This window comes from Jaculus jaculus, chromosome 1, assembly GCF_020740685.1.
Source record: "Jaculus jaculus isolate mJacJac1 chromosome 1, mJacJac1.mat.Y.cur, whole genome shotgun sequence".
NCBI classification, from domain to species: Eukaryota; Metazoa; Chordata; class Mammalia; order Rodentia; family Dipodidae; genus Jaculus; species Jaculus jaculus.
Window position 1 is genome coordinate 209,429,492 of NC_059102.1, and position 28,000 is coordinate 209,457,491.

General features: G+C 42.2%; 1 protein-coding gene across 11 annotated transcripts in view; it reads left to right on the top strand.

Annotated features, from left to right (window-relative positions):
• Positions 1-10,438: 10,438 nt before the first annotated feature.
• The window catches only part of Pcm1 (pericentriolar material 1), a 130,425-nt gene continuing 112,863 nt past the window's right edge, over positions 10,439-28,000 (top strand). For all 11 annotated transcript variants that reach the window (XM_045141604.1, XM_045141606.1, XM_045141607.1 and 8 more), the window contains exons 1-2: positions 10,439-10,637; positions 11,823-11,894. The gene's annotated coding sequence lies outside the window, so the exon portion shown is untranslated. The remainder of the gene's footprint in view (positions 10,638-11,822; positions 11,895-28,000) is intronic.

Consider the following 28,000-nt stretch of genomic DNA (forward strand, 5'->3'; position numbering starts at 1 on the left):
AGGGAGAATGGACACATCAGGGCATCCAGCCACTGTAAACAAACTCCAGACGCATGTGCCGTCTTGTGCATCCGGCTTAAGTGGGTACCAGGGAATCGAACTGGGGTTCTTTGGCTTTGCAGGCAAATGCCTTAACCACTAAGCCATTTCTCCAGCCCAATAAAATATTTTTTAAAAAAAGTTAAGGACTGCTCTATGTGCAGTGGCACAAAACTGTACTCACAGGTACCCAGGAATCTGAGGCAAAAGGATAGCATGAGTCCGGGAGTTCAGGGCCAAGCTGGATAACATAGCAAGACCCCATCTCTTATGAAAGAAAAGACATAATTTGGAGGCATGAAGGTGAAGTACAGAGACTGATTAGGAAAGTAAAGGAATATTCTACACAGGAAATGATGAACAACTCAGAATAGGATGGCATATTAATTCGGTTTTTCATTGCTTTGATTAAGTACCTAACAGAAGCAACCTAAGAGAGGAAGGACATTTTTGTCTCACAGTTTAGGGGATACAATCCTTGTCTGGGAATCATAGTGGCTGGAGTGGCTTCATCTCTGAAGCATGGGGGTGGAGTGTTTCACACTTAAACCATAACAGAGAGTAACTATTAAGGTGAGGAGAAATGATAGATTCTGGATAGATTTGAAAGAAGAATTTCTGAGCCAGGCATGGCCACATACGCCTTTAATCCCAGCACTCAGGAGGTTGAGGAAGGAAGATCACTATGAGTTCCAGGTCAGCTTGAGCTAGAGTGAGAACCTGCCTTCAAGAAAGAAAGAAAGAATTAATTTTTGTATGGATTGAATGTGAGTTGTGTGAGAGAATAATAAACATATCATTAATCTGAGATGGAGGAAAATGGATGAATTAAAAAATGCACCAGGGTTGGAGAGACGGTTTCAGAGAGTGGTTAAGGCACTTGCTTGTGAATCCTAAGGAATCAGGTTCAATTCCCCGGTACCCACATAAGCAAGATGCACAAGGTGGCATATGCGTCTGGAGTTTGTTTGCAGTGACTAGAGGTCCTGGTGTACCAATTCTCTTTGTATCTCTCCTTCTTTCTAAAACAAATAAATAAATATTTTTTAATTGAGCAGTGAAAGTGATTTTATAACTCCATCTTGAACATTGTAAACATATAATGATAAACTACACAAGAAAAAATGATAAGTCAATTAATTTTAGTAGTCCATAGTTCAGAAGAAATAAATATTTTAAAGTTAATGCCTAAAGAATGCAATGGGAACCCAGAGATGGTTCAGCAGTTAGAGGTGCTTCCTTGCAAAGCCTACTGGCCCAGGTTCAATTCCCCAGCTACTCATGTAAACATAGATGTGCAAAGTGACACATTCATTTGGAGTTAATTTGCAGTGACAGGGGCCCTGGAATGACTATGTGTGATCTTTCTCTCTCCTCACAAATAAATAAATAATTTTCCCTTTTTTGTTGTTTATTTTTATTTATTTATTTGAGAGCAATAGACAAAAAGAGGCAGATAGAGAGAGAATGGGTGTGCCAGGGCCTCCAGCCACTGCAAACAAACTCTAGATGCATGCACCATCTTGTGCATCTGGCTTACGTGGGTCCTGGGGAATCAAGTCTCCAACTAGGATCCTTAGGCTTCATAGACAAGGGCTTAGCCACTAAGCCATCTCTCCATATCTAAACATTTTTTTTTTTGAATGGAGTGAGCCAGTGTGGTGGCCCATGCCTTTAATCTCAGCATTCAGGAGGCAGGGGTAGGAGATCAATGTGAGTTTGAGACCAACCTGGAACTACAGAGTAGGTTCCAGGTCAGTCTGGGCTGCCATGAAACCCTACCTCAAAAACAACAACGACAAAAATGGAATGAGGACATTGATGAAGTGAGTATAAATTTGAAAAATAAGGGCTGGAGAGATGGCTTAGTGGTTAAGGCATTTGCCTGCAAAGCCAAAGGACCCCGGTTCAACATTCCAGGACCCAGGTAAGCCAGATGCACAAGGGAGAGCATGTGTCTGGAGTTCGTTTGCAGTGGCTGGAGGCCCTGGCATGCCCGTTCTCTCTCTCTCTCTTTTTCAAATAAATAACTAAATATATTTTTAAAAATTTGAAAAATAATTCCCCAAAGTGAAGAAGTTGAAAGAATCTATTTAGTGTCTAGCATAGTGTTGCAGTTATTACACTACCGACAGAAACCATCCAACCAAGACCAGCTTGTGGGGGGGGGGAGTTTATTCTGGCTTACATACTCGAAGGGAAACTCCATGATGGCAGGGAAAAACCACAGCATGAGCAAATCCTGACCAACATCAGATGAACAGCATCAGCAGGATAATGTGCCAAACACTGGCAAAAGGAAACTGGATAATACCCATAAGCCTGTCTCCAACAATACACTGCCTCCAGGAAACTTTAATTCCCAAATCTTCATCAATTGGGAACCTAGCATTCAGAACACTTAAGTTTGTGGGGGATACCTGAATCAAACCACCACACATAGTAAAAATTTTAAACCCACCCTTTGGGCACATCATGATGAAAATTTGCACAGTGATAGTAAAAAAAAAAAAAAAAAATAGCAAAAAGCTTTTAGGAGGAGAAAAATCAGGCAAAAAGAACTGGAACTAAAAACAGCAGTACCCTTTGCCACAGGAAGAATGTATTTAAAAGTCTAATTTCTTAATTAGGACGTTATATACAATTAAGTCATCGATAAATTATGAAGAAAAAATATAAATATTTCAGGCATTGGAGAATTTTTAGACTATGCTTACAAGATTTAAAAATATAAAGGAAGCCAGGCATGGTGGTGCAAGCCTTTAATCCCAGCACTTGAGAGGCAGAGGTTGGAGGATCACCATGAGTTCAAGACCACATAGTGAGACTACATAGTGAATTCCAGGTCAGCCTAGGCTAGAGTGAGACCCTACCTTGAAACCTCCCACCAGAAAAAAAAAAAAGTATATGAAGGGCTGGAGGAATGGCTTAGCGGTTAAGGCATTTGCCTACAAAGCCAAAGGATCTATGTTCAATTCCCCAGGACTCACATTAACCAGATGCACAAGGGGGCACACGCATCTGAAGTTTGTTTGCAGTAGCTGGAGGCCCTGGCGTACCCATTCTCTCTCTCTCCCTCCCTCCCTCCCTCTTTCTCTGTCAAGTAAATAAATAAATATTTAATATGTATATGTGTGTGTGTGTGTGTGTGTGTGTGTGTGTGTGTGTACACAAAGAAAGATCGGGCTGGAAAGATAGCTTAGTGGTTAAGTGCTTGCCTGCAAAACCTAAGGACCCATGTTCGATTCTCCAGATCCCATGTTAGACAGATACACATCATGGCACATGCATCTGGAGTTTATTTGCAGTGGCTAGAAGCCTTCATGCTTAAATGGCAAGTGCTCTTAACCATTGAGCCATCTCGCCAGATCCTGAAATTTTATCTTGTTTCTATGATTTCTGGGTGTGGCAATTCTTCACGAAGAAAACACACTGCTACATCTAATCTGAGTAGGGAAAGCAAAATATATAAGAAAATGTATGGTACAAGCTAACATCTATACTGTTGCTATTTTGTATGTTTTGGGTTTTTTTTTTAACTTAATGTCCTTTGTTAGTTCAAAAGTCTTCATAAAATACTCTGTAAAGTAATTTCATTTCATTGCTCATTTCATATTAACCTAGTGTTAATTAATTATCTAAGTGCTAAAAGTACTCAGTATTCTAGGTCAGTATCCAGAAAAATATCACCTACAGGCCAATTTAAGCCTGCTACTCCCTCCCCCCCCCATATATATATTTTTTAATTTCTTGGCTTTTCGAGGGAGGGTCACTCTAGCTCCAGCTAACCTGGAATTCACACTGTAGCCTCAGGATGGCCTTGAACTCACAGCAATCCTCCTACTTCTGCCTCCTGAGTGTTAGGATTAAAGGCTATTTATATATTTTTAAATGATTGGACAGGGCTGGAGAGATGGCTTAGCAGTTAAGCGCTTGCCTGTGAAGCCTAAGGACCCCGGTTCGAGGCTCGGTTCCCCAGGTCCCACGTTAGCCAGATGCACAAGGGGGCGCACGCGTCTGGAGTTCGTTTGCAGAGGCTGGAAGCCCTGCCGCGCCCATTCTCTCTCTCTCCCTCTATCTGTCTTTCTCTCTGTGTCTGTCGCTCTCAAATAAATAAATAAATGATTGGACAAACTAAACAAAGATTACTAATTGGTGACTTGTGAAAAGTATATAAAATCTGGATTGCAATGTCCATCAAGTTTTATTAGGACATAGTCCTCATACACACCTACATACCATCTGTATCTGGCTTTTTTCAACAAACACGGAGTTGGGAATGATACATAATGCCAAATGTTTAATATCTGTCCTTTCACAGAAAGCTTGGCAACACCTGGTGTATATTCTGGTTCACTTGTTGTCAGAGTTTTACTTGTTTCCTTCTCTAGGTCAGGTTTAGCATCTGCGATGATCCATCCTTGTTAACCTGAGTTTGCACATGTGTTACCAGTTCTGTCCCAACTTTACAATCTTTTTCATGATGAGAAATGCAGTGTGAGAAGCATTTTTATGGAAACAGAGTAAAAAATGATAGCATATGAAGCTGCAACTTCCCTGTACAATGTGATGAATCTGGTGTGGCTCCATATAACCCCAATTACGTTCTATACTCCTCCATAGTTTGCGCTTATTTGCAGACATACCTCAAATATGAATATCTTATGTTTTTGAAAGAAAGACACTTTTCTAAACCAGATTTAATATTGCAATCCAGATTATTGTCTTATAACCATGGCAATTTTGAGTCCTTATGTAATTTTTTTTCTGTAATAGGGCTTTGCAAATGAAAGCTGGTATTTGATTTTTATGCCTTTATATTTTTTAGGAGACAAAATCTATATAAGCTCTATTTCCAAATTTTTGAGCCCTCTCAAGTTGCTGATTTCTCTATTTAATTAAAGAATCTAGATCTAGTTATATTTGATGCTTTACACTGTAGGTATAGTGAGAGGCTAGGAAAGAATATCCTTTTTTTGTATATTTATGTTTACTGTTATTCATATTCCTTTAACACCTCCAATTTGATCCTAGAAAGTGAGCATTCCACATATGATTACATTATTGCAGACCTAACCAGCTTTGAAATGGACACATATATAGTGGGTTGAGTCAGATGTCCCCTATAAACTCAGGTTATGAATGTTTGGTCCCCAGCTAATGGTAACGTAGGAGGCACAGTCTTGCTGGAGGAGGCATATTCCTGGTGACAGGCTTAGGGAGTATTATAGCCAGGGCTCCCTTGCCAAAGTTCAGCTCACTCTCCTGCCGCTGTTTTCCACTTGCCGTGACAGAAGTGATGTCCAGCCTCTGTTTATGCCATGCTTGTCCCCTGCAATCATGAAGTTTCTCCTTAAGACTGTAAGCCAAAATAAAACCTTTCTGCCCATCAGCTGCTTTTGGTCACATGTTTTATCCCAAGGAGAAGGAAACTTCAACAACATAGGATGAGGTAAAGGAATATAAACCCTCAAGAATACAAGCAGGGAAAATATATGTGTGTGGCAATCACAACTCTATAGAAGTAAAGCCATGTAAAGACCAGTGAAATGCAAACATGGGCAGAATTATCAGAAATAATCAGATGAGTGATTTTTTGAAAGAAAAGGATGTCAGTTGGTTATGATAAAAAAATGCAGAATGTTATGAGCATTAATATTCTATATGGAGATAAAACTAGGTATTTTTTAATTTAGTGATGAATTTTGATTATGCAATGAGAAATGTCATTAACTATACATGTGGATATAATTAGGTGATATAATCCTATAATTGACTTGACTGTATTAACTTGGTTTTCTGAACCAAAGAGATACATAAGAAAATCCTAATTAATATAACTTTTTCAATCAATGCAAAGACTAGCTGGGAGAAATTTTTTTCTCCTCAACTACTTCTGGTTTCCAAAGTTGGGAAACAAAACTCAGTTTAATAGTCTAGAGAGCACTGCAGATTTTTCCTTTGAGTTCTATCACCACCTGCAGGTCCAAACTAGATATTGCAGAAAATTTGTCCCCCAACCCCATCCCTATCCCAGCCAATGAACTCTGCAAGGGACTGGCAGGGTTTCTACTAGACATTCTTTAAAAATTTTTATTTTTAGGTGTGTGTGTGTGTGTGTGTGTTCTGCCCCTGAAAATAAACACCAGACACTTGCTCATTTTTTGCATCTGGCTTAGAGGGGTGGGTGGCTTTGAGAATTGAACCTGGGCATACAGGCTTTGCAAGAAAGCACCTTGAACCACTGAGCCATCTCCATGGCCTCTAGACACTCTTAAATATATAAAAGATATTTATCCACCATGGCAATTTAAGTTGGTAATTAAAATGCACGTACTTTATTTTAATTCGTTCGGTTACTACTACCTAACACCCAGCCAGACACCATCATTCTTTTGTTGCCCCCTTTTCTTTTTCTAGTTAGCTGCCACCAAGAAGAAATCTTATATCCATTATATGCTGTGCTGGGGGTAGAGTGATGAATTCCCCAAATCCCAAGCACTCAGGAAAAGTGGAGAAATAAGGATGGCAAGTTGAAGGTGAATCTGATCTACAAAATGAGACTCTGTCTCAAAGAATGGGGAGACTTAATCACAAAGCTCATAGTAGAACACCTGTAAGGCTCTGTCTTCAATCCTGAGCACTGAGGATTAAAAAAAAAAAAAAAAGTCTTGGGGCTGCAGAGATGGCTTAGCAGTTAAGTGCTTGCCTGTGAAGCCTAAGGACCCCGGTTCGAGGCTCGGTTCCCCAGGTCCCACGTTAGCCAGATGCACAAGGGGGCGCACACGTCTGGAGTTCATTAGCAGAGGCTGGAGGCCCTGGTGCGCCTATTCTCTCTCTCTCCCTCTATCTGTCTTTCTCTCTGTGTCTGTCGTTCTCAAACAAAAAAATAAAAAGTCTTCAAAAGTCTCGAGTGGTTTCACGCTACCTGCTGAACAAAAACCAAATGTTTCAGATGGCTTTGTATACTTTGGCTCTAACTTGTTGCTCACTCTTGCTTTCCCCAAACTTCTCCCAGTGTCACTCCACATACCTGTTCTGCCAGTCTGGGTCTGTGTGGTCCATTGCTTATTCTGCATGTACTGTCTGTACTCCTGCTGTGTTCTATTTCCTTCAACGCTTCAGATTCCCGGATGTTTTGACACATATTAAACTTTTATCTTAAATGTGGCCTCTGTGGCCTCTCTTCCATTTCCTACTCATAGTTCTACAGGTTTTTTGCACCTAATTTCATCCTATATACAGATCCTAGAGCAACTATAATTTCTTAGACAATATATCCCTATTTTTTCCTTAATTACTAAAGCACTTTTCCCTTTGACAGTCATATATTATTGATACTAATTTATTTCCATAAAGTCTATCTTTATATAGTTGTTAAATTTTTGAAAGTCAAGTATAATCTTACAGCTTCTCAGTTTTTTCTTTTTTAATGAAAATCAGGAATACTGGCATTTGAGTTTGACAGCCCCATTTTGCTATAAGAATTTTTCAAATTCCTCCCAACATCTAATAGATACTGTAATGTAGTACTGATACTTTGGGGGGCCAAAAATTTACAAACAAATGTATTTAACTACTAAACCACTTCCCCAGCCCCCATACACTGTATTTTTTTTAATTTTATTTTTTAAGGTAGCATTTCACTCTAGCCCAGGCTGATACTCACTCTGTATCCCCAGGGTAGCCTCAAACTTATAGCTATCCGCCTACCTCAGCCTCCCAGGTGCTGAGGTTACAGGTTTGTGCCACCACACACAGGTCTACAAATTTAAGAAACATTTTGACAATAGCTTTTGCATGTATTTTTATTTTAATATTTTTATGTGCTTATTTGAGACACACACAAAATGGGCACACCAGAACCTCTTGCCCCTGTAAATGAATTCCAGATGCATGTGACACTTTGTGCATCTGGCTTTACATGGGTACTGGGGAATTTAACCTGGACTATGAGGCTTTGCAAGCAAGCATCTGCAACCACTGAGCCATCTTTCTAGTCCCTACATGTATTTTTAAATAATACAGGTATATGAAACAAAATGATGATGATAGTAATAATGTGGGGCTTTACCATATACTGGTGCTATTTTCGAACCATCTTACTACTCAATAACAATAAAATCCTCCAAGGAATCAAATAGATGTCAACTTAAAGTTCTACCACGTGCAGCTGCTAGAACCTTGACTTATTTACTTCTCACTTGTAGAATGGGTCATGTGCAAAACCAACACATTCAGGCTTGTGAGAATTAAGCACACTAGGTGACTTGATTAATATTTGCCTAGTATAAAGTAAGCTCTAAGGAGGCTGGAGCTCAGCAGTTAAAGGCTCCTGCTTGCAAACCCTGACAGCCCAGGTTTGATCCCCCAATACCCATGTAGAGCTAGATGCACAGGGTGGCACATGCATCAGGAGTTCATTTGCAATGGCAGGAGGCCCTGTTGTGCCCATGCCCCCTCTCTCTCTCTCAAATAATTTTTTTAAAAAATAGTAAGCTCTACAAAAGTAAAGTCCTCCAAAGTAGCCAATATTATATAGCCAGGCCTGGTGACTCTGGCTTACAATTCCAGTTACTTGAAGTTTAAGATCTCTAAGTCAAAGCCACCTTGTGCTACAAAGTGAGTTCAAGCCCAGCTTGGGAAACTTAATAAAACCCTGTATGAAAATAAAAATCTGTTTTAAAAAATTTAATATGTTTATTTGCAAGAGGAGAAAAAGAGAAGAAAGGAGGGAATAAGAAAAGGATGAGGAGGGCACACCATGGCCTACAGCCACTGCAAACAAACTCTATGTGCCAGTGTGTATCTGGTTTTATGTGGGTACTGTGGAATCAATCCCCAGTTGTTAGGTTTTGTAGACCTTAAGTGCCTTAACCCCTGAGCCATCTCTCTAGCCCCTCAAAATAAAAAGCATTTTATAAAGGGTTAGGAACATAGCTCAGAAATAAGAGTGCTTGCACAGCATATGTGAGACTCTGTTCAATCCCTGATACCAGAAAAGAAAATGTAAGCACTATTATTTCTGTCCTTTCATTTCATAGGCATGTGGGGGGGGCGGTAAACCCTGGCTTAGACTTCATAGTGGATGTAGGACGTGATATTTTCCTCTGAAACAAACATAACTGGTTAATTGTTCTGCTACATGAGCTCCTATAGTATTTTTCCTTAAAATACATAATATATTTAATTATATCCCATATCCCTAGCCTTCAGTAACATATGAACTCTTCAGGAATTGCTTTATTTTTCCAGTCCTTGGCTATTAAAAAATAGCCAACAATGTATCATATTACACTTATGACTGCACCTGGATTTTGTAGCAAATTGCAGGGTTATGGAAAGGTTTATTGTGCTCTGAGATACAGTTCTGCTAATTTGTTTTGTAAAAAATTCATTGGCAATTGAGAGGAACAATTTGTTAAGGAAACCCAGAACCCAATTTTTAACTCTTCCTTAGAATTACCGCGAATATACCAAAAAAAAAAAAAAAAACTTACCCCATAATTATAAACTGTCTCAAAATAGAATGCCCTTACGTACAACGAAAACTGAGCCTGGCATGTTGAAATCCTTATAATTACATCTAATTTTTGTTGCTTTAAAGAAATAATCTGTCAAATTACTAACCTGCCTATTTACTAACAGCTGTTAAGAGTGTACGTTAAGAAGATAACTCAAATACTACAGGTTCAGAGAAAACTTCCTGAGATTAAAATCGTTTCTTCTAAGGAAAAGGTAAATTAGCATTGCAAGTAGCACTAATTATTTACAATATTTATAATTCGTCCATCCACTAGTTATACATGACATGTGATAGACTGCTAAATCCGTGTATTTATCTCCACGTTAAAATTAGGAGGGTTGGACAAGGTTATAAAGCACCTTTTCTTGACAGGGGTGTGGGTGGGAAGGAAGTTGCAGAGAGAACTCAGGCTCTCCTAGCCCTTCAGGCAGGATTGGAACTGGTGCCCGCAAGAAAAAGCAGCAGCCCCTGCTCTTCTTTCAGCAGCGGAAAGGCACAGGCCCCAGCCCTACTACCAAAACGAGCGCCGCAAAGCGCATGGCATACTGGGATTTGTAGTTCCCCGCCTTTGGGCGGTGAAGGGCGTTTATAGCTAGGGTTGTTGGCATTCTGGGACATGTAGTCTCTGGCGGTTCGTTTGCGTACATCCGTTCCTGACTAAAGCGCCGAGACACCGCGACGCCTGTCGATCACGTGACTTGTCCTGGGAGCCGAGATCACCCTCCAGCTCACTCCCTCCCGCCCCCCGCGAGTTCTCGCCCCCGCGCCGCCGTTGCTGAGGAGACAGCGCACGTCTGTCCGAGCGTTGCCCCTCCGCCAGACCTCTCACCGCCCGGCCCCGCCCCGCCCCGCCCCGCCTCCTCTCCCACCACAATGAGATCCTAAGATGGCGGTGGCTGCGGCGGTTGGCGCCTAGTAGCTCCTGTGGAGACGGCGGCCATTGGGTATCTAGGCAGTCGGGGAATTTGCCAGCTGCCGTGCTGCGGTCTTCGAGGGAGAACCGCTGCCGGTGCCGGGTCCTGGGCCCGACGGCCACCTTGCCCTAGGCTGGAGGGGCGGCTTTCGCTCACAGGTAAAGCCTGCGCGTCCGCGGCCTTGGCAACGGCGGGAGGCCGCCCGGGTTGCCGTGGGGCAGGGCCGCGGCCGCCGCGCCTGGCGTCGGGCCCACGCCTCCTCGGCCTGTGGCGGCGCGGCTCGCCGACGCGGACCCCCGCCTCTCCGTGGCCCCCGAGGACCGGCGCACCCCTCGCGGCGGCGGCCCTAGCCGAGCAGCGAGGCTGTCGTTGGGGTCATGGAGTCGAATTCTCCGGCAAACTGGCCCGAGAGGCCCGCGGGCCCGTGAGCGCGCGCCCCAGCCCAGCGCGGCCGCCACATTCCACGGCGGGAGGCTGGTCGGGGCGCCTGGACTCCTGGCGGGGTTAGCTGGCCGGGGACGCCTGGGTACGCGCGCCGGGCGGGCTGGGGCGCTCACACCGAGCCTGCCCTTTGCCTCGGGGCCGGGAAAGGGTGGGCTGCAGAAGCGAACGGCGTCGGGTTGGGCATTTAGTCTTGGGAACGTCTCGTCCCGCGCCCTCGTCAGCTCGTCTGTCTTGTCTGCGATTTTGTTGGGTATGGAGGCCGTGGCGTGTTGACTTGCGGTAACGGGTCGGGTTTTGGCGCTGGAAGAAGAGGGATTTCTAAGTTCCCCTACCGCGCCCGCCCCTAACCGCCTTGCGGAGTGGAGAGACGCAGGTGCACCTGCCGCTGTCCTCTCTCATCACCTCCTGCAGAGGCCCACAGGGCGCCCTTCTACCGAATTTTGACGCCAAAGGCACAGGTGTGAGTGTAGTAAAATTTACTTCATTACGAAGTACCGAGCTTTTAAATAAAAACATGTTTTCTTTCTGTTAGCCAAAGTTCTTAACTAGTTTGAGTGACAAAAAGTTAACAGATTAAACTTTTGCATGGATCTGTAAATAATAGCTGGAGCTATTTTCATTATATTCCAAAGAAGGTTTGCTGTTTGGTAGGGTCTTCGAATTTTTGGTGAGCTAAGTACAGCTATAGAACACATTGTCAGGGCATTTAAACTTAACATATTTATAAATTAAAAAACTCTGTTATCTTAAACATGTTAGATTTAGTGTTTACTATCTGTACTTTATAGTATTAAAAAGTAACCGAAGTGGGTTGTTTAATACTATATAGTGTTTATTATTCTGTACTTTGTATTATAAAAATTAACTTTAGTGTTTTTTGGTTTTTTTTTAATACGCAGACAACACCTTTGAAGTGTAGAAGAGGGAATGAAGTGTTGCTGAACTGCAAAACACCCTTTGCTTCTAAATAGGTAATTTGACATATGTATTACTTTTCTTCGTATTGTGGATGAGAACAATTTTTATAGAGCCTACTGTCCAAAAACCAGTGTATGATTGAAGGTCCCCTCTGCTTAGTAAACAGACATTCTGGGTTTTCTGGTGCCTTTACTCTGGTCCTTTGCTTTTTGCCATGTCATTTTCATCCACTTTCACTTTATTAGGGAAAAAAAAAAGCCATGCCATTCCTATTAATTAAGCACTACTTTAAAAAATAATATCTATTTATGAGAGAGTATGTATGTACTAAGGCCTCCTGCCACTGTAAACAGACTCCAGGTACATGTACCACTTTGTACATCTGGCTTTATGTGTGTACTGGGCCTTGATCTCAGGCTACAGGCTTTACAAACAAGTTCCTTTAACCTCTAAATCATCTCCCTATCTATAAACACTACATTTTGAAATTTCTTTGTCTTCACAGGATTTCTTGAACTCATTTGAGTTTGACTTTGTTGTATGGCAGCTACAACTGTTTGGCCTCTTTCCAAATCCATTTAATCTCAAGTTATTGCTTTTCATGTTTCTTAGTTGGCTTTATCTTTTATTCGTGAGCTTGTCTGGTTTTTAGTTTGTTACCCCTACAATTGACAAGTATTCATTTAGTTGCCTGGAATTATTTTGAACATTAGTTTTGCGCATAGTACCTTGCCACATGATAGAAATGGTGCTGGAAGAATGTAAATTCAGTGAAATTTAAGTCATTATTTGTAATCTATTTATAAACTAGTTGGCAGAATGCTTGCCTAGCATGCACAAAGTCCTGGTACTAGATAAATTGGGCATGGTGGTACATGCCTGTAATCCCACCACTGGGGAGATATAAGCAAGATAATCAAAAGTTCAAGGTCATCCTTGGCTTGGAGGCCAGCCTGGGATCCATGAGGTCATGTCTCAACAGCTACAAAGAAATTAAATGGCTAAAAGATGAGGATCAGAATACATTTTGTTAAAAGTATTTCAGCAGTAACTGATGTTTAAAAAAATTCTGAGTCTGAATTATATCATTACAATTTAAAATTTTTTTTAAGATTTTATTTTTTTATTTATTAGAGACAGAGGGAAAGTGAGTGCTTACGTGGGACCTGGAGAATTGAACCTGGGTCCTTCGGCTTCCAGGCAAGCTCCTTAACTATTAAGCCATCTCCCCAGCTTGATCATTACAATTTTTAAAAAAGCTGAGCAGACATAACACACTTGTAGTTCTAGGACTTAGTCAGCTAAACCAGAAGGATTGGAAGTTCAAGGCCAGTCTGGACTAAACAGGCAGATTCTATTTAACCAAATCATATACACCCCCTCCCTTTTGTTTGACACAGAGTCTCTCTCATGTAGCCCAGACTGGCCTCAAGTTCCATATGTAGCTGAGGATGACCTTTAGTCTACTGCCTCCACCTCCCAAGTGCTAGTATTACAAGCATGCACCCCCATACCCAGCTAAGAAAGCTATTTTCAAGATTGGTTTAACAAAGTCTTGCTTTCTCTAAAAGCAATTACAGGGCTGGAGAGATGGCTTAGCGGTTAAGCGCTTGCCTGTGAAGCCTAAGGACCCCGGTTCGAGGCTCGGTTCCCCAGATCCCACGTTAGCCAGATGCACAAGGGGGCGCACACATCTGGAGTTCGTTTGCAGAGGCTGGAAGCCCTGGTGCGCCCATTCTCTCTCTCTCCCTCTTATCTGTCTTTCTCTCTGTGTCTGTCGCTCTCAAATAGATAAATAAATTTTTTAAGAAATCTTAAAAGCAATCACATATTTAAGGTCCCTTATAAGGATCTGAAATGAGACTGTCTTATACAAATTGGTAGTTGATTTATATTTTAATTCTAATTGCCAATGTTTTTACTTTCCTGGAAGACTATAACAAAATAGACTAGGAAAAAAGGAACTTGTTGAGAGTGTAGCAGAGTGTTTTACGCTAGATGATTGCTTTGTAGTTGGTATTTAGTGAAATAAGATTTATAAATTCAGTTGTAAAATAATTTTACTTTAATACTTCAGGGAAAATGGATAAGAAGAATAAAAAATGTAGGATAGGGGTCTGGAGAGATGGCTTAGTGGTTAAGCGTTTGCCTGTGAAGCCTAAGGACCCCAGTTCTAGGCTTGATTCCCTAGTATCCACATAAGCCAGATGCATAAGATGGTGCATGCATCTGGAGTTCATTTGCAGTGGCTGCAGGCCCTCGCATGCCCATTCTCTTATTTATCTGCCTCTTTGTCTGTCACTCTCAAATAAATAAATTTTTAAATGTAGGATAACTGAGGAAATAAGATGGCTCAGTAGTTAAGTTGCTTGCAAAATCTGATGGCCTAGGTTCAATTCCCAAGTATCCATGTAAAGCCAGATGCACAAAGTGGTGCATGTGTTGAAGGACCCAATAACCAGAGTGACGCCATAACAGACTTCAGTAGGGTGCTGCCCTGGCTAGGCCTAGGTTTCAAGTTCCAGCTTAAGATGGGGGCAACTGCCCTGACATATGGTTAGGAAGGATTCTGCCCAAGGGCATGAGTCAGCCCCTAGACATGTCCAGGACATGCCTGAGGCTTGCTGAAGACTTGTCCCTTCTGCCTCTCTGCTCCAGCCAATCAAAAACATACAATGTTACTACTGCTTGCTTAGCCAATCACAATAAAGGTTACCTAATCTGCCTGGAATTTCCTTAGCCCCTGCTGGGAACCACCAACATCTTAAGGCCAATCAAAAGAATAGAAGTACAGTTATTGTTCAAACCAACTAAACATGTAACTGCCATGCTAGAAACCTCCTTCTTTGTTCAAATTCCTATAAAAACCCTGCCCTCCTGCTACTCGGGAATCTTGCACAGATCCACAGCATTGGTGAAGTCGAGAGTCTGAGCTTAAGCCCAAAATGAAGCTCTTTGCTTTTGCATACATGTCTGGTTCTCCTTGGTGGTCACTGGGGACGCCGAGAACTGGGTTTAACATTTGGGGGCTTGTCCGGGATCCCCTCAGAGACCCCTGAGGACCACCAACACGTGGAGCTCAGTTGGCCAGCTGGTAAGTTTGCTTCTGTGTTTTATTCTTCCTGAAAACCTGTTCTTCATTCTTCCTTTCATCAGAAAATTGTGGTCAGGCGGACATGCCCTTGGAGGCCACTCTGCCTGGACGGCCAGTCCTGGGTGCCACAGGCCTGCCTGAGGGCTGATTATAATCCCCTAATAGATTTGCAGAGGCAATATGGGATGCTACCATGGAATGGTGAGAAGCTGTTGTCTCAGTTTCAGTTTTGTAGTTGCTGGCCAGCTGAACATTTTTGCTGTCTCTCCTTTTCTTTTTTGGAATTACTATTTGTGTGATTGGACAGATGGGACAGATGCAGACTACCCCTCTTTCCTTACTAATGGACCACTTTCAGAATGTTACACTTAGGCCTAGTTCATAACCTTGGTGTAGAAATAAAGCAAACAAAACTTATTACTCTTTGCAGGATCGAATGGGCCACCTTCAATGTGGGCTGGCTGCTAGAGGGCACCTTCCACTTGCCAATTAGATGGCAAGTCAAGGAAAACATCTTTTAAGGACCTCCTGACCACCCAGACCAAATCTACTAGTCTGTCAGGACCTGGTGGAAGACCCCCCTCCCCCTTGGGTTAAACCTTTTCTTCCCCCTCCACAGGAGACTGCCACTATCATGGCAATTAGGAAGAAAGATAAACCAGAAGATTCCTCCTCTTCTTCCCCCTCCGCTCCTCTATATCCTGTACTTCCAAATTCATAGGAGGAAGGATTGATCTTCCTTCCTTCCTTCCTACCCTCTTCTTCCTGTAAACCTGTCTCTACACACAGGGCCACATCCTCAAGGCCCCCCACCAGCAACCCAACCTCCACCCATACAAAGCCCTCCCCATACTTGTAGTAGGGCCTCTTGGAGTCAGGCCCCAGACCCAGAGGCCACAGTATTCCCCCTCCAGGTTATGGGGTCATCAGACCAAGATGGTAATGAGCCACATCACTAATGGCCATTTGCCACTAGTGATCTTTATAATTGGAAAATGCAAACTCCTAAATTTTCTGAAAAGCTGCAGGGACTTATTGACCTTTTGGATTCTATTATTTTCACCCACCTGCCAACTTGGGATGATTGTCAACAATTGCTACAGAGTCTCTTGACTACAGAGGAAAGAGAGAGAATCCAGACTGAAGTCTGAAAGTTGGTTCTGGGCCGATGGGAATCCCACCACTAATCAGGCTATCATTGAGGCCTCCTTCCCTTTGACTAGACCAGACTGGGGTTTCAACACGGGAGCAGGTAAGGAGAGACTCCAAGTGTACTGCCAGACTCTAATGGGAGTTGGGGGTCTCAGGGCTGCTGCTAGACAACCCACTAATTTGGCTAAGGTTAGTTAGTGATGTACAGCAAGGTAAGGACGAAACTTCTGCTGCATTTCTGGAAAGTCTCATGGAGACATACCACGCATATACTCCTATGGACCCAGAGCTTCCAGAAAACGAGATGGCAATTATCCTCAGTTTTGTTAACCAGGCAGCTCCAGACATTAGGAGGAAAATTCAAAAATTGGACATATTAGGAGACAAGAGTTTTCAGGAGGGAGTTAGTGGCACGGGCAGAACGAGTATATGATAATAGGGAGAGTCCTGAGGAACACCAAGCCCGAGCCATTGCTTCAGTGAACAAGAAGAATACTCACAATTTGGCCAAGATTCTCCTGGCAGCCACTGTGGAGTCCCCTGACATACAACACTAACAATACAAGAAACTTGCAGGAGAACAAGGTAAGAGGGGACCACCCCCCCCCCCCGAACAGGATAGGCCCAAGCTCCAATGCAACCAATGTGATTATTGCAAAGAGATGGGACATTGGATAAAAGAATGCCTTAAAAAGCCTCCTCAGAAAACCAGCCACTTAGAGTGAGTGTGCATTCTGGAATTAGAAGGACTTGATGACTGAAGGAGATGGGGTTTGGATCCTTTCCCCGAACCTAGGGTGTGTTTAAGATGGAAGAAATGCCTATTCACTTTTTAGTAGCTACTGGGGCACAACATTCAGTACTAAAAAGCCCCAAGGGAACTTTCAGACAAAAAGTCCTGGGTATAAGGAGCCACCAGTATGAACCAGTATTCATGGACTACCTGAAGAACAGTGGACCTCAGCACAAGTTGGGTATCCCACTCTTTCATGGTCGTACCTGAGTGCCCCTACCCTTTATTGGGGAGAGATTTATTAACCAAAATAGGAGCTCAACTTTCTTTTGATACAGACAGGCCTCGTCTTCCTGATAAAGATGGGCACCCAGTGCAAATATTACCTATGCAACTAGAAGATGAATATAGACCCCATCAGCGACCAAGTCCCGTGACGGACATTGCTGAATGGTTAAAAAGTTCTTGAAGGCCTGGGCAGAAATAGGAGGGATGGGACTAGCCTCCCATTGTCCACCCATGTGGGTGGAATTGAAGCCCAGAGCAACTCCCATCAGGGTGAGACAATACCCCATTTGAGAGAAGCCCATATGGGATAACCCCCCCATATGAGGCGACTCCCAAGACCTCAGGGTGCTTGTCCCCTGCCATTCTACATGGAATACTCCGCTTTTGCTGGTTTAAAAAAAAAAAACAAAACACTCATACCAGGGATTATAGGCCAGTCCAGGACCTAAGGGAAGTAAACAAATGGGTGATGGATATCCACCAGTACCAAACCCCTACACACTCTTGAGCTCCTTGTCTCCCTCCAAAGTATGGTATACTGTTCTAGACTTAAAAGGTGCCTTCTTTAGCCTGCCACTGGCTGTGCAAAGCCAGCCGCTATTTGCCTTTGAATGGCATGACTCAGAACAAGGATTTAATGGACAGCTGACTTATACATGGCTACCTCAAGGATTCAAAAACTTACCCACCCTTTTTGATGAAGCCTTCCATGAATATCTGAGTGTGTATCATCAACTGCACCTGTTACAATATGTTGATGACATTCTGATAGCAGCAGACACAAGCAGGCCTGTCAGGCAGGCACAGAAAATTTATTAATAACCTTGAGAGAACTAGGGTACCATACCTCTGCCAAAAAGGCCCAAATTTGTTTAAGGAAAGTAACCTACCTAGGATATATTTTTAAAAGCACAGAGAGATGGTTGTCTCCAGCCAGAAAAGAGACTGTGCTGAGCATACCAATCCCTACTACTCACAAAGCAGTATGCAAGTTCTTGGGATCTGCCGGGTTTTGCCACTTGTGGATCCCTGGATTTGCTGAAAAAGCCAGACCCCTATATGAGTTGACTAAAGAGGGAGATCACTTCCAGTTGTCCCAGACTCAAGACCAGGCATTTAGAGTGATTTTTAACAAAGCCTTATTGTCTGCCCCTTCATTATCGCTGCCTAACATTAACAAGGCCTTCCAACCTTTATGTGGATGAAAGAAATGGAATTGCTAAAGGAGTTTTGATTCAGACAGTGGGAACTTGGTTACTTGGGACCTTGCTGCTTACTTGTCAAAAAAATTGGATTCTATAGCTGCAGGATGGCCATCATGTCTATGAATAGCAGCAACAGCCTAGCTGGTAAAGGATACCAATAAATTAACATTAGGGCAGGAACTTCAGTTGGTCAGTCCCCACGCCATAGAGGGAGTTCTCAACCCCTGACCGATGGATGAGTAAATACCCACATAGCCCGTTATCAAAGCTTGCTTTTAAACCTGCCGCAGATAAAGTTCTCTCCCAGCACAGCCTTGAACCCCGCCACCTTGTTGCCAGACCCAGATTTGGAGGTACCCCTCCATGATTGCACCAAGATCCTGAGTTGAGTTTACAGCATCAGAGAAAACCTGACTGTCCAGCCTCTGCCAGACACTGAAGTTACTTGGTATACTGATGGCAGCAGCTTCATGAAAAATGGACAAAGGTATGTGGGGGCTGCTGTGATGACTGAAACAAATCATCTGGGCAGCTGCATTACCTAGAAGAACTTCTGCTCAGCAAGTAGAATTGATCACTGACAGAGGCCTTAAGATTAGGAAAAGGCAGAAGATTGAATGTGTATGCAGACAGCTGCTATGCCTTTGTAACTGCCCATGTACATGGGGCTATTTGTTAAGAGAGAGGTCTCCTAACAGCAGAAGGAAAGACAATCAAAAACAAAGAGCAAATTCTGGATTTGTTGGCTGTCTTATGGTTGCCCTGTAAGCTGGCCATTATGCATTGCCCTGGCCACCAATGAATTGATACTCTGGTGGCCAGGGGAACTATGAGGGCAGATGAGGTCACTAAAAGGGCTGCTCTAGATACTGAGCTGGTATTGACGTTACTCCTGGATCCCGGACCTCCAACTTTACTTGACACTACAAGATATTCAAAGGAGGACATCAAACTGATTAATAATTGCCTTTACACAAGAGGGCAATGGGGATTGGATCAAAAGTGGGGACAATATGTTGATCAGTCCATTACACCTGGCTCAACTTCTCCAACGTTTGCACCAGTCTACACATCTGGGCACAAAGTGGACTGAAGAAAACGACACAGTCACTTTAAAATACTCGATTTAAGGTCTCAAATTGAAGAAATTGCCAATAAATGTCTTAAGCTGTAAAACTAATGCAGACAATCATCCTAAAGAAGGTAGAACACACTTGCAAGCTTCCAAGCCTGGAGCACATTGGGAATTGGACTTTACTGAGGTAAAACATGGTAAATAGGGTTACAGATACCTTTTAGTTTTTGTAGATACTTTTTCAGGATGGACTGAGGTTTTCCCCACCAAGCATGAAACAGCTCAGGTGGTAATTAATAAAATCCTAGAGGATATCCTTCCAGGTATGGGATGCCTGCTCTTTTGAGCTCAGACAGTAGAACAGCCTTTATCTCAGGTAACACAGGAAGTTGTTAAGATTTTGAGGGCAAATTGGAAATTACATCGTGCTTATAGACCTCAAAGTTGAGGGCAGGTAGAAAGAATTAACATAGAACCCATGAAGAGGTATGGCCATGAGTGAAGGCCATATATGGGACTGGGCCTCCCCCACCAACTCATGGTTACAATCTGGGAGACTGGGTGTTTGTTCCTGCCACCATCATGAGACACTTGAACCCCGCTGCCAAGAAGGTGGACGGAATTGCCACTTTGATTTATCACGTCCAACCGGCAGACCCACTTGCTGAACCGGAGGACTACCAGCTGCAATGGAAGGTCAAATGGGATCGAAGATCTCTCTCCAACTCAAGCTTATTCATTCTTAGTGCTTGTACTACTTGTACCTGTTGCAGCTCCTTTCTTCCCCTTAACCCCTATCAACCATTCAACGTTACCTGGGTAGTAATGATGAATGTCAAAGGTGACATATTGGTTCAGAAATCTTGAATAGCACCTGTTAAAACCTGGTTTCCAGACTTAGAATTTGATTTGTCAGACCTGCTCCCCAAGAAGAGTCCCTGGTCACTTTGACATACCTATTTCTATGTGTCCCCAGGCAGAAGACAGACAGGGCAGACAGATAAGGCTTGGAGGAAACAATATGGAGGGGCAGATGAGCTCTTTTGCTGGTCCTGGTCTTGTGTAGGCACTGGGGACATCTATTGGGTTGCCCCTGTCAAGACAGATTTTATTCAAGTTAAACATAATAATCCTCCAGATAGCATGTTTAAAGGCCAAAAGGCCCTTATATGCTTTGGGGCAACTATAAACAGCTGCAACCCTATCATGATTCGCTTTACAGAGCAAGGGTAAAAAAGACTGTACTTGGGAGGCAGGAAAAACTTGGGGCCTACAGACCTATCCCAGTGGCTCAAGCAGCCTATTTACTGTTAGACGATTTAGTAGAACCATCAAACTATCTCAATCCCTAGGCCCCAACAAGAAATTAACAAGATTGTCTCAAACTCCCTCTCCAGATATTAGACTTCCACCCAAACCTTCCCCAGATGAACTCAGGTCATCCCCCATACCCTACACTGGAGCCAGAGCCACCATCCGGACAGGAATTAGAGCCACAGACAACACTTATTGATATCCTATCCCATACTTAACAAGTTCTCAATGCCTCGAGACCAGAACTGACAACTTTTCCCACCAACATCTTAAGGCCAATCAAAAGAATACAAGTATAGTTATGGTTCAAACCAACCAATCATATAACTGCCAAGCTGGAAACCCCCTTTGTAAAAATTCCTGTTACAAAAAAAAAAAACAAAAAAACAAAACAAAAAAAAAACTGCCCTCCTGCTACTCAGGACTCTTGTATGTATCCACTGTGTTGGTGGTATCAAGAGTCTGAGCTTAAGCCCGAAATAAAGCTCTTTGCCTTTGCATACATGTCTGGTTCTCCTTGGTGGTCACTGGGGGCGCTGAGAACTGGGCATAACAGTGCCTGGATTTTGTTTGCAGTGGCAGAGGGCCTGGTACTCCCATATTTGCTCTCTGTCAGTCTCTGCCTCTCAAATGAATAAATAAAACTTTTTTAAAAAACATGCATAGGGTAATTGACTTAAATCACATTGGAACACTTGGTTTTCTCAGCAGGGGATTTGGTGTCTTGTGAAGGGGTAGATGATATGAAGTGAGGTGGAAAACAGACACTTTGGATCACATTAGGGAATTCAGTATGAAGGTAACAAGAGATGCATAGGAATATCTTTATTTAAAACTTTTTGAGTACCTCCAATGTACTGTGTAGTGACTTTATAAAATGAAATATGTCATTGAGCAAAGTAGACATGATGCATTACTTCACAGTGTGTGTGTGAGAGAGAGAGAGAAAGAGACTGACTGTATAGCAGACAGCTTCAGGTTGACTGAGATGAACTTCCAGACAAGGCACAGTTATGGAGGAATGGATATTTATTGAAACTTACAGATCCAGGGGAAGTTCCATAATGGCATAAGAAGCTGGCCTGCTTTCACAGACCAAACACACAGAGAGAAAAGCACAAGCCATAAGCCACACAGTACAGCACAGCACACTTCAGGAACTCCAGCTAGACATACTTTGTGTATCTTTAGATTGAAATCTCAAACCTACTACCACACCTTAAGATCTGCCCAGTGACATTGCCTCCAGCCAGGTGGTTGCAGATGCAAATTACAAACTGATAAAACACTGAATATATTGGAGTCATCTATTCAAACTACCAGTGTGTGTAGAATAAATAAATATGTATAAAATACATAACAGTGGGTACCTCAATCATTTCATGACTATTTCCCCACTGTTTGACTAGGTAAGAAGTAGAAGTAAAGAATGCAGGTGGTTAGTTTATATAGCAAGATTGTCCAACCTTTGTCATTGTGACATGATGTCATCTATAAATGTTGGGTTGCAGGTTGAACATATTAGAGTTAATGGAATGGGCAAATAGATGAGAAAATCAAGGATGCTAACAAGGCATTTTTGTGATAACTAAGTTAGGTTTGGGTTTGAATAAGAAAGCAAAATATTACAAATTCATGGAAAGGAAATTATCAAGGGACCAGAAATATTTAGGAAAGACACAAGCAGGTTCAGCAGAAGTGAGGGAGTAATATAATAGAAGCCAAGAGAGGAACTTCAAGTTCAAGGCCTGGAGCAAGTGAGTGAATGCTTGAGAAAACAAGTATGTGCCACCATGCCCAGCTCTAGTTATGTACCAAAAATTTTACTTCTATAGTAGTGTATCATTTAAACACATTCAATATTATTAAATATTGTATTGTTGGCATGACTTTCTTGCAAGTTTAATTCATCCCAGAAAGGGCAACCACAGATTCTACCCAATTGAACCCGTTCGTTTAATTAGGTTATTTACAGGAGCATGTACAGTCCAAAAGAACACTTTCTTCTCTCCCAGCAATTAATTGCTTAAATATCCTCAGGAACATGAAATGGTCTGGTATGTCTCTTTCTACAAGGGAATATCAGTGGACCTAGTTTTTTGAGGATTTCATGTTCTAATTGATAGCAATGGCCACAACATGCCCAGAGAACAGTTACACAAGATTACACCTCCTTCTGTGACTTTTAATCCCTCATATAGGTGTACAGTTATTTTTGTTCATTTATCCTTGAGCATTGGGCCCTTATACCACACCAACGGTCACTCATATCAATATTTTGACTGGTTATGAGTCTCCACAGTAACTAGTGCCTACTGCAGACAGATGCTTCCCTAACCAAGGCTGACAGCAGCAGTTATCTATGAGCACAAACATACATGTTTAGAAGGCAACGTGAGAAGCATGTTATATCCATTTAGCAAAACAACAGTGGTATCATCATAAGGACCTATTTCTACTTCCCTAAACACAATTTTTGTTTTACACAGTATCAAACATAAAGCCTCACTTTTGGAGCAGACCTTGAATTGTATCAGAATGCAGTTGCTTATACCCCTAACGGTCTTGCCACAATGGTACTAAGTGGGCACATCTTGCCTGTGGAATTAACACTTGTATTTGTAGCTGAGTAGTGCCTTGACTGACTCTTCCCCTAATCCTGCATAGTGCCTTGTGGAACTAGAAATACTAGCAAGCAAGGAGGGAGCTTGGTCCCATCTTGATTTTCTTCCATGTCCTCAGCCAGAGCATGTTGTGTCTTCAGCAGCAGGATCTTACCCACTTTTGGTGTGCAACATCGGTGGCATCGCTAGTTTTATTTTGAGGTGGACTCATTGGCTCCTTGGCCAGCAAGTCAAAGGGAGGAGGTAAATCACACATTGTACTGGAATTTAAGCAATGACCTTGCTTCTGGGAGGGCCTTTTACATTAACATCCATCATTGATGGTTTTTCTCGTATAGGCACAGTGTAGGGCTTTTCAGTTATTTTGTCTGCTGTCATGTATGCCTTTCCTTATCTAACCAAGACCATGAAAACTGTTTGGCTCTTTCACCTTGTGCAGACTGTTCTCATCCTTGCTCCCTTAGGTGTGCTTGCACATCTTCCAGTCAGAGGTTAGCATTATATAATGAAAACTTGTCCATTTCAAATGCATGTCAACTGGTTTTAGTATTCATTAGCTAAGGGGATACTAAAAAAATTTAGCAAGATATACAATATGAAAAGATCCTATTGATACTACTGATTGTTCCTCAAGAAAATCAATATTGGTTACAGTTATATGGCTGGGAGGCACTTTTTTTTTTTTTCCAGGTAGGGTCTTGCTCTAGCTGGGGATGACCCGGAATTCACTATGTAGTCTCAGGCTGGCCTTGAACTCACAGTAATCCTATATCTCCTCCTGAGTGCTTGTTATTAAAGGTGTGAGCCATCATGCCCAGCCACTGCAAACTAACTACAGACACATGTGCCACATCTTCCTTTACATAGATACTGGGGAATCGAACTCTGGTCATTAAGCTTTATGCACAAGCACCTTACCTACTGAGCCATCTTTCCAGCTCAAGGCACTTTGTTGCTTACCTCTCTATGTTCCACAATTTTTGTACATGAGCTGCTCACCTTCTTGGGACATTTCCTGGGGCCACTGTGTAACTGCCCACCCCTGCTAGGCCTGTGCTTAAGGGGAGTGGAACTATGCTGTCAGCCTACTGTGTCTCCCCAGGTCCAACACAATGTAACACTTGGGAATTCATTAGCCACACCTGGCTTCTAAAAGGAACTTGGACAGGACAAACTATCTCACTAGCATATTATGTAAGGGGGACAATTGCCCACCCTAGGCAAGCTGAATGTTTTTCACATGCAGTACTCAGTCTCCATCTACATCCATTGATGCCATTGCCCCTGATGCTCCTGGGGGCTACCAATAATCAAGGCACAATTGGCCCTATCCATCCAACCGGAAATATTCTTCACATTAGCAGGAGGGCCAATAAATCTTCAATTTAACATGGAGTTTCCAGTAGCCTGGCATGGTACTCACTTAAGGCAACTTTAGTCATTGTAGTGATTATGGGTGGTTTCCATGCCAGGAAATCTCCTTCCTCCACAGTTAAGAGCTCAATGGAAATCTCCTGCACCTCTTGTATTCTTTTTTGTGCAGGCATTTTTAAAGCCTTCCGAAAGCTTTGCTAGCACTTGATTTGGCTGTCAATATTTTCCTTAGTAACTATGGACACTAATCTTGCCACATTTGTTTCTTGGTGATCTGGGATAGTACCTTTTATCTGCTTTTGTCTGACCCTTCTTGATTGCTTCAGCATTTTGTCAACTCAATTTACATGCCACAAGTCATTCAGACCACTAGACCCCCTCCTATCTCCTCAAGTTGAAGACTGGTCAAGGTGCTCAACAAAGCCACAAAAGCCCCTTGTCTCTACTGAATTAGCTCCCTTAACTCTAATGCGCAGAGGTTTGGGCATATCACAGGGCCTCTCATACCCATTTCCCTTAGTATCTTTTCTGTCTTATATTCTGTCTCGTACTATTTAATTGCCATGGGTTCTGAGATTTTTGATGCAAGAAGAAGCATAGGTCTAATTTTGACTCTTTAATTTATGTCCCCACCCCAGCTATAAGAAACTGCAAGCCAGTACATCCATCTCATTCTCTTTCTTTGTCCAGTTTTTCTTGCCAGATCAGAGATGGATATGTAGTATGCTATATGTCTGTTTTTGTAATTCTCTTACATAGGTAAATTAGCAGATGGAACAGATAGATAGACTGACCTCAGTTGTATTGTCTTATCAGCAGGACAATGCAGATGCTTTTGCAGTTTCCTTACAATCACATTTTATATGTTTTACTTTGAGGCATTTCATGTATCCTCTGGTGCATCAGTAATTCTTGGTGTATTATTCATCAGCAAGGTATACTACATAAGACATAGAGGAAGACCAGCACACCCAGTATTTCCCCATTAACTTTCTTTTCTCACTTTCCCTGTGTGCAGTTTACTTTTACTTAATTGTCTTATCAACCCCCCAGCAGGGATGGGCAAGTTTCTAGTATATCAAGGAGGCACACCATTCCATACTACATCAAGAATGGCTGCTTCATTGTGATTATTTCCTCCGATACTGCACCCTTAGATGGTTTAACATCAGTTGCATGTCTTAACACCCATGGCAGAGATAGTACAACTGTTCCTTCCAAACTCATCTTTGGTTCTGTCTGCTCTCTGCTCAGTCACCGAGCATCACATTACTTTTCCTGGAAAGATATGAACAAATGTCTGTTTAGCCTGGAATGGCAGTGGTAGCAGGCCACAGAAAATTCTATCTAGGTGCAGCTTGGTAAGGCACGTGGGTGATGACTCCCAGACAGCTGTATCACCCCAACATGAGTGAAAAATAGATGGAGGCTTGTCTTTGCTTTAAAAAAAAAAATCGATCTTCAGGCTGGGGAAATGGATTAGCGGTTAAGGCACTTACCTGCGAAGTGTAAGGACCCTGGTTTGATTTCACAGAACCCCCGTAAGCCAGATGCACAAGGGGATGCATTCGTCTGGAGTTCATTTGCAGTGGTTGGAGGCCCTGGCATGCCTATTCTCTCTTTCTCTCTGCCTCTTCCTTTCTCTCTCAAATAAATATTTTTTAAAATCCATCTTCTTGTATACTTTAGCACTTGAGACCACATGCAGCTGGGGGTAGGATTCTGTACAGTTGGGTCTGTGTATGTGTATAGAGGACACATGAGTGATTGAATGTTTGGAATTTCAAGTGAAGATGCTCTGCACCAGCCCCATATTCACTGAGGAAATATTAGTGGGCCCAGTCTTGTGAGGGTCTTATGCAGGTAGATAGTTGAAGATGCTCTGATTTCAAGAAGGCAATAGCTGTGTCAAAAAGTTGTTAGCAAATTGTACCATCACTTGAATAGTTATGTATCAACAAAATTATCAAACTAAAGTGATGCAATGGGCATAAAATATTTAGTGTGGTGTTTGTCATATAGTAAGCAATGTTAGCTATAATTAATTTCCCTATTGTTTGATAATTGGGCATATATAAGGATTTTATTTTTTGGACTAGATAAAGTGGATATTCTAGGTATTAATCTTTTTCTGACTTTGTTATTCATCCAAATGAATTTTAGTCATTGTGTCATGCTCCAAGAACAATCTCACTGAGGTTAGATGGTATGTTTGCAAGACTGAGTCTTACTCAGATCTTCTCATATGTTGTCTTACAGTGTTGAGTGGAGGTTCTTGAGACAGCTAAAAATAGATTTACCATATGATCCAGCTGTAGCACTCCTAGGTATATATCCTAATGACTCCTCTCACTACCATGTTTATTGCTGCTCTGTTCACAATAGCTAGGAAATGGAACCAGCCTAAATGTCTCTCAACAGGTGAATGCATATTAAAGATGTGGTACATTTACACAATGGAGTTCTATTAAATGGTAAAGAAAAATGAAATTTGCAGGGAAATGGATGAATATGGAAAGGATTATACTAAGTGAGGTAACCCAGGCCCAGAAAGCTAAACATCACATGATTCTTTACATGGAACAGAATTATATTATTAGGTATGCTATATTTTTGTTACTATAGTAAGTGGCTTCATTTTTCCTCATATTTTTATGTGATTACTGGGGATATTTTAAAGTTCTTCAAACTTTTAAAATATTTGTTCTTTAAGAATGCTTTCTTATTATATTAATATTAATATTTCTGTTTCATATTTTTCTGCTTGTCAGAATTTTGAAACTGATGACATTTTGATTTGGGTCTTTATTTCTTTTTTTCTAAAAAAAATGTTTATATATCTTATTTAAGAGAGAGAGGCAGAGAGAAATATGTGCTACCTTGTGCATCTGGCTTATGTGAATGTTTCATTCATGAGTCCTTAAATTTCGCAGGCAAACACCTTAACTGTTAAGCTATCACTCCAGCCCTTGGTCTTTATTTCCACAAGATTGCCCTTCATGTCTTAAAAGATTGATTTTGACTGTTAGTTTAAGATGCATTTCTTGGGGCTGGAGAAGGTGGCTTAGCAATTAAAGGTGCTTGCTTGCAAAGGCTGATGGCCCTGGGTTTGATTTCCCCAGTACTACATAAAGGCAGATGCACAAAGTGGCACATTCATCTGGAATTCATTTGCCATGGCAAGCGGTCTTGTGTGCTCATTCACGCGCGCGCGCGCGCGCGCTCTCTCTCTCTCTCTCTCTCTCTCTCTCTGCTTGCAAATAAGTGAAAATAATAATAAAAATGATATACTCAGGGCTG